At 40.4% G+C, this 8,205-nt stretch overlaps 1 long non-coding RNA gene across 1 annotated transcript; it reads right to left on the bottom strand.

Moving 5' to 3' along the window:
- Positions 1 to 2,326: 2,326 nt before the first annotated feature.
- On the bottom strand, positions 2,327 to 2,969 carry LOC123057431 (uncharacterized). The gene is made up of 2 exons (XR_006426840.1): positions 2,828 to 2,969; positions 2,327 to 2,705 (listed from the first exon to the last, which is right to left on the bottom strand). It is a non-coding gene; the product is annotated as an uncharacterized lncRNA (long non-coding RNA).
- Between the last annotated feature and the right edge of the window lie 5,236 nt (positions 2,970 to 8,205).

The raw sequence follows: 8,205 nt of genomic DNA, 5'->3' as shown, positions 1-8,205 counted from the left end.
CAAAACTACGATAAGCAGGCTCAAGGTATAGGCTAAAAAAGCACCATGCTATCAAATTTACTTTGTGTATTGTTTTATGATATAATGCTAATACCTGAGCCTTTGGTTTTGATAGCCGTAGTGACAGAGCTTGAGGCTCTTAAGGTTGAGCTAAGTAGAGATCGGCGTGAGGCGGAGCAGCAAAGGCTGCAGCCGCTCGGGCCGAGAAGGAGCTAGCCGAAGAAAGGGTAACTCCGGGAAACGACCAGGCCTGGGTCATCAAGGTCAAGGACACCCTGAAAGGCATGTACGTTGATCACGACGCCTTTCAGGTAGAGGACAAGAAGGTGACCACGGCGCTCAAGAGCCTGGCATACGCTGAGGTCCAGACCCAAGCCCGGGCGGACCGCAAAGTGCTGCAGCAAGTGAAGCAAATCGTTGTTGGTAAGCCGTTTTTTGCATCAGTGTATTTTTTTCCGCAAGGGGTTCATTGAGCTCACCCAAGTATGGCGATCCGCAGAGGCTTTCAGGGACCTCATGAGGAGCGCTTCAGACGTCGCCCGCTACTTCGGTGCTCAAGAGGTCCATGCCACGGAGAAGGCGTTCTAGAATCTGTTCCAGGCACCATCGTACCCAGAGCTGCTCAATAACCAAATGAAGCTACTCATGGAGCTTTTTCGGATGGTGAAGCCGGCACTGCAAGATCTTTACGTCCAGCTCTGGCCCGCGGCAGCGCTGCATAGCATCTTCTTCGGTCCACAGGCCCACCTGCGAGAGGTCGGCCCTCAGGTGAATCACTGGAGGGCGTCCAATGGGCGTATGCTTGCATGGCGACTAACTATCGGCGTATTGATGTGACGCTCATGGCCTCGGGCCCCCTGAAGGGAAGAATCAGACCGTGGAGTAGTACTTGATTGGGGTGATGGAGGGAGCTCAGATCACTGAGGAGCGGTGTCCCAAGGACACATTATACTTCGGAATGACAAAGTTAGCACGATGTAAAGACATGCTTTTTGTTTGGTAATAAATGTGGCTTTATGTTCCAATGTACGAGCGTATATATTTATTTTCCCTTATATTTTTACTCTTGTGTGACCGAATTGGCTTTAGAGGCAAGCACAGGATACAAAGGGTGTTTCATGTGCAGTTTCATCCCTTAGCTGATGTCTTGGTTCCCAAAGGCGGTCCACGCATATGAAATGAAGTAATCCGACTATTTTGGTTTCATAGCTTTCACTTAGTCTTTAAGATCTTAACTGTGGGTACTAGCGAATAGCCCCCGATGTGTGAAGTGTTCTGCAACTGGTCGGGGTTTAAGCCACTATTCACTTCAGCCTATTTGAAGAAAAGCCCCTCGTTTTACGTGGATGATCTGCAACGAACCTTTGTTTGACACTGTCTTCCCATTGCCGAATAGTTTACGCTTACAAGGACAGTTAGTTTTCGCCTTTCTCCACTGAGCCGCTGATACAATTGAAATGTCGGCGCAGTCGTAGTGGTTCTCCCTTTACACTCTTAGCCAAATGGGTCGTGAGCGTTAGAGGCAAGCACAGGAGCCAGGAAACCAAACTATTGATACTACTACAACTGGCAAGATACAGATTTCTAGAAAAGCACATAGCAACATGATACTACTACAACTTCGATTCATTCACGCCAGACCACATAACCACCTCATACGACTGGCAAGATAGAGATGTCTAGAGATGCAAGGTGGCACAATCTGGTGCAACCAATTAGTTAATCCATTGGACGCGGATGCTTGGATTTGCCTCCTATCATTCATTGGACGGAGGTAATTCAACGGATGGTATTCAAAGTTATTCATGCACTATATAGGGTGTCACCTCAATATATTCAAAGATCCTAGACATCTATGAGGTTTCACCTCTTATTTTGAGCTTCTTTTTGTTGGATTGAATCTTTCTCATGCTATGATTTTACCTATATTAGATTGAATCTTTTGGGAATCAATGAGATTTAATATGATGCATGTCTAGTATAAATTTGAAAGACACCCGAGGTGATGTCTAGCATCATTTATGGGGCTGCCTGAAGCAACATGGGCATGCTCAGTACATTAAGATTAAGGATACAACTATGAGGTGTTCTTAGTAATACATTTGAGGTCTCATCCCACTTTGATCTGACAAAAGATGGAACTTATGTGTGATTCTTTACCCCACTTTTTAGGGTATATCGTAAATTTTCATCAAGGCTCATTTAATTTATTCACATTGATTACCAAACCTAGTAAATAAACATATGATTTATTACTAGGATGATGCATGCGAGTGAAATATCAAATGTCGCTAATAAGCACTCAAAAATCTGTTTAGTTTAAGGATACATCAAACAGTAATTAGGTATAATTGTGTAACATCATAATTTGAATACAATGGTCTGGAATAAAGAAATAAATAGAAGGTGATATAGTATTCACCATGATTGGTGTTACAACATGTTTGACGTCAATCATTAAAACCGATGTAAATTTATAAATAGTAGTAACTTGGTAGAAGAAAGTCGCATGTTGCCTCCCTAATGATCACAAGTCTTAGGGTAACATTCGCACTTGGCACCCTTTAGTCTTTTAAACCTGTTCCGGCATTGTCCATCATCCCATCCGTCTTTCACACAACTATCTCGACACATTCCATTTTGATCAGGATGGCATTTATTCCAATGGTTGTGATAGCACATGTTTTCGGTAGATGAAACCTCACCTATGGATAAATAGACAAGGTTAGGAGAAGTAATATGAATGAATGTGTCCAGCAATGTTGATATGTCATTGCACAGCATGAAACTTCGGCGAAATGCTGATACTATGGATAATTATACTTACTACATGTAGCCATAAGGCAGAAAAGAATCAAGCAACACATGGTTGTCTTCCTCCAGGCCTCCATGGTATAAAGGCAGAATGTCGGTGATTTTTCTGAGAGAAGGCAAAGAATGTTGTGAAGATGGTGTGTGTTTTGGTTTCTATCATTTGGAGGTTCTTATAATGTCCGTGCCCTATAGATAGTATAAATAGTTAGGTCGTAAGGCCAAGAGGAAAGAAAGGAAGCAAAATTAACCAGAGGAATACAACTAAGTGAACTAAACTTGGCACACGTCTTACAACTTAAAATAAATAGTATATCTATCACCTATCTAAGTTTAGCTTGTTGAACTGAATCATTCCGCACATTGACAGGTGATAAGTGCATTACTATTTATATAGCATCCAAACTAAGATTGACGGTAAAGCACATTGGCTACAAAAGGGAACCAATGATATCTTCTTAATTTATCTATGTTTTTTGTTCTATTCATTCCATAATTCTATTAATTACAAAAATATTCAAATTTATTTGGACCAACATATTAATCAATTTTGTAGAGCTAGTTCATGTTTTCAATACTTATGCTTTAAGTGAAAATAGGTTTTTGGAGTTCCAGGGGAAGTCTGGAAAATTAGGAGGTTCAATTTAATAAAGGAAGGGAATCAAAAGTCCAAGGAACAAGGTCAGGAAGGACATTGGTGCATGGACACCCTGCCTAGGTTCTTATGCACACCCTGTTGGGGTTGATTTCTGATACCCTTGGTATATATACACCTCAAAAAACTTGGTCATATTTATCATTTTTTTTGTTTGGTGGCACTTCGCAACCCAAGGCCATCATATCTATAGTCATATTAAGGTAAGCTTCCTGAGCGAGGAAAGATCACTATCTTAGTTAACATTGATAATTGATGCTCTCATGGCAATATGTGAGGTGCCCATCAACAACATGAATCATTGTGCTCTCATAATAATCTGTTAGGTTATTCTTTATCTTTCATTTTTCCAAAAACAGGTAAAAAACCCATGTTTTAACTTCTTCAGATGGCATTGACATTGTAGTCTTAACAACATGGCACCTCATAATGTTTCCGATACCATGTGATTGAGTGGGTTGGCTATAGGGGAGTCCATAACTGACCACAGGGAAATGTTTGCAATCATAAAACCATCCCACGTGATTTCTAAACCAAGAATCATATGAGAATATGGAGTCAATCACTGCCAATTCGTTTCATTAAATTGCTTGTGATGGCATAACTATCTCTTGTTGTTTCTTCCCATATACCATTTGCGATGATACTAGTCATCACACACGTTACATGTCAGATGGAACGTGTGCATTGTACTGTCAATAGCACATGCAAAAGTTCAAAAAATCACTTTAATCTAGTTATGTATTGCACATGTTACATTCTAGGTGAACCGTGTGATTTAATATGTTCATAAAACATGTATTCTTTTAATAAATTGTGGGATTTGATGTAACCATAAATTTCTTCGTTGCATCACAACCCAACAGACGCCTTGAGATGTAACACTCAGTGTACTCCTTTGGAAAGCACTAACCGGAAAGGCATTTAGTTACACAACAATATTAAATGCTGCAACATGGCAAGGCGGTGAAACAGAAGTAAACTACTCTATCTAGTCATATTAAATGAGGTGGGAAATATTTAGATAGCATCCCTCAAAAATACCTCATGGCATTTAATGAGGATAATTAAGGTTCTTCCCTAAACTGTATTATAGGAGCTGCTAACCTGAAACTCAATGGTATATGTGAAAATAAAGTTAATTAGCTATGAGTTTAGTTGCAATCTACACATTTGTACTTTCCTAAACCATATATAAAATTTTGTGATCCAAAATGAAGTTAATTAGTTACGAGTTTAGCAATTTTACAAGGGTATTTGAGCAATTTTAATTCAGACACCAAGTTAAAAATTGTTGACATATGTGAAAATAACTTATTAAGAAACTTGACGAAATTCTAAGAAACTTACATATATAACATATTTTAATCGGACCAATGGTTTAAAAGTTATAACATATGCATAGAAATGGCATTTTTAAGAATGTATAAAATACAGAAATAACTAATATAAATAACAAGACTAACACAACTGAGCATCAGATGTTAAATCGCACCCATAGGCGGTGTGTTGGCGATATTACTATTGGGTGTAAACCGGCCAGGAGAGGCTGGGTTAACTTCATCAGTAGTTGGTTATGCTTGAAGCCCATGAAGACAGATGAGGATGTTGTGTAAGGCCCAGGGCCCAGGACCGTTTTAAGGCCTGCAGTTGTAAACCGGCTTTTGGTATGTAACTTGTATTGTAAGATAGAAGTAGTGGAGACCGAACCGGACACGCTTATGAGCCGGTCTCGGGACTCCTTAAACCGACGGGCGTCAACCCATGTATATAAGGGGACGACCCGGCGGCGGTTCAGGACAACAGACAACAACTCGAGACTTAGGCGAAGCATATTCGCTCCCTGGTCATCAAAACCCCATAAATTCCATCACAAATAGACGTTGGCTTTTACCTTCATCGAAGGGGCCGAACTAGTATAAACTGTCTTGCGTCCCTTGTCCGCTTTAACCCCTTCAAGCTAACCCGTAGCGATGGTTCCACGACTAAGTCCTTTCAAGAGGACATCTGCCGTGACACAACCACGATAGTTGGCGCCCACCGTGGGGCTATCGCACGATGGTCTCAAGTTCTTGGAGGGCAACTTTGAAGGACTCCAGGGTTACGCCGTGGGCCAGATGACCAAGAGTCGTCGCGGCAAGCTCTACATCGACGATGCAGGATGGGGCCCCGACGCCGGCTCAATTTTAGAGTATACATTCACTCATTTTGCTCCGTATGTAGTCCTCATTCGAATATCTAAGAGACTTATATTTAAGAACGGAGGGAGTAGTACAATATGTTCCTTGTCAGGAGGTGGAGCAGGGACATTTGCAGTCGACAGGCCTATTGGGTAGCTTCAGATGGATGCTTACAACAATTCTAGATGGTCTGCCATAATATCCGGGAAATGTTGGGAGCTATATCGTCTTTGATAGTCTAGACTAATAGTAACAGTATTGTGCCTTCAGTTGAATAGAGCTGCCTCTTTTAGGGCTGAAGCCTTTCCGAACCCTTTCTTGTCGTACCGGCAATACAAGCCCATATAGTCCAGCTAGTTCCACTTTCCTGATTTTACTGTTGATGCTTAGGGTTTTCCCCTTTTATCTACTCTACTATGATCTGTGTAGGTACTTTCTGTCGTACTAGCTGTACTCCACCCTTCAAGCTAAACGACACAACAATCATAATCCCAAAGCTTAGTTGTTTAGATATGATTGTGATATGATATTGATATTAGTTAACATACACATTTAGTTGGTTAGCTAAAGATCCCACTTGAGTTTCCAAATGCATGTCACGACATATAGAGAGACAACAGAATTGCATTTCTTTGTCACTTGTTCATTGTACTTTCTTGTCCATACCAAATCTTAGTTATTATTTTAAAGCAAACATCAGTTGCTAACTACCCTTTGCGCGGTTTGGAGCTTCAGATCTGCCATCCCACTGCCATGTCAACACTATACACATCATGCTTGCGGTTTCTCCATTTTATGATGACCATGATCAGCCTACGTGGTTCGTGTCGTAATAGCACTGCTCCACCCATCGATCTAAACAAGCTTAGTTGTACAAATTCAAATCTGATATTATGCTGATATTAGTAAAACTGAGACATGTTTAATTGGTTAGCTAAATGTTCCTACTTCAATTTCGAAATGCACGTGTGCCTCATATGGAGAGACCGGAAGGAATAGTATTTCTCTGTGCGCTCTGGTTCATCATGGGTGGGACATACATTGTATAGAAAGACTTGTAATATCTTCAATCTGCATGCTGTTGTGCTCTTCTTAACATGATCCTCTTCTCTTCTTTAATAAGTATGTTACTTGTTGGGAAGAGTAGCAGAGACATTTGCGGTCGACTGGTCAGGTCGAGTTGTTCTCCCTTGGTATATTTTGAATCTATCAGGTCAGGTCGACTTGTTCTTCTTTACTATATGTTGAAGCTATCATATGCGAAGTATAATCACTTATGGAGCTCTCATATTTTGAGTAGTAGGCCACATTATATTAATGCACAGACCAAATTACAGCATGCATGGAATCTCTCAGAAGAATTGTAGAGATAGCACAAAGGGGTTTACAGGGAGGCAGTACTGGATTAGAATCACTTGTCCATTACAAAGATAATCTCACTTGTTTTTATGTTTTCATGCATGTCAGGTATTGAACATGATCAAAATGAATATGAGAATGGGCGCACGAGAGGAATATTGTAGAACAATCCACTGGCTAACAAACATGGCATGGTGGAGGATGGCCTATCTTATTCACCCATCAAGGTGCTTGCTCTAACTTGGCAAGGTTGTATTGGTCGCACATATTTGGCATATGACCTCTTGCACTACTTCTACTTTGTTACACCACCATCTGCTTAGTTTAAGCATCATATACGAGTATATGCCATACCTATCCATTTTTTGTACCTATTCCATGTGTCATCATACTATGTTTTTCCAGTCAAATGTTGTTCTTTCGTAATAGATGTCCAAAAGAAAGAGGGTGAGTGCAGATCCTCAAGGAGTACAAACTAGGTATTTGTAAAAAGGTAGTGATACCTGCTAAATGAGATAGTTCAGCAGCCACAGAAAACACAGGCCCAACTGTACCACACTTTACCCCTACTCCACTGGACAAACCCCTATTAGAACTACAGAGAGCCCAGCGTCAGGTACTGTCTATGATATCAATTCAAAATTTGAACTCCTAAATTTCTACATGTGCCTTACCTTCTCTCTTGTATGAAAACTAATTTCAGATGAATCTCCTTGCTCAAAGGATCATAGGATCTCACAACAATACTGGTCACTGCATTGCTCTTGTTAGTACCTCTTGCCCTTTGTCAGCATACTTACACTCATTGTTGTTTGATTATGTAGCATCACTGTAAATGTTCGCTTCTTTATCCTCCCTTTGCTCGAAATTATAAGATCTATATTTACTCTTATATAAAGGTAGAATTAACACAATGGTTATGAAGTTTTGGATTGCTCATGTAAGTACCTGTTGTCATGTACTACCTCTATATCGAATTAATTGTTGATCAATTGGATGTATTTAGAACTTAATAGTGCTAGATACATCCATTTGAGCTACAAGTAATAACGGATGGCGGTGGTATTACTGTAGTTGCATTGCGAGATAGTTGATTGTCTAGCATTACTCTACATCTTATTTGCCCTGCCCTGCACTTTCTCCAAATTATCAGATCTACATTTACTCTTACCAAAATGTTGAATAAAGCCAGTGCTACTG

Source organism: Triticum aestivum, chromosome 3A (assembly GCF_018294505.1).
Source record: "Triticum aestivum cultivar Chinese Spring chromosome 3A, IWGSC CS RefSeq v2.1, whole genome shotgun sequence".
Classification (NCBI taxonomy): Eukaryota; Viridiplantae; Streptophyta; class Magnoliopsida; order Poales; family Poaceae; genus Triticum; species Triticum aestivum.
This window is presented reverse-complemented; position numbering and strand designations above follow the sequence as displayed.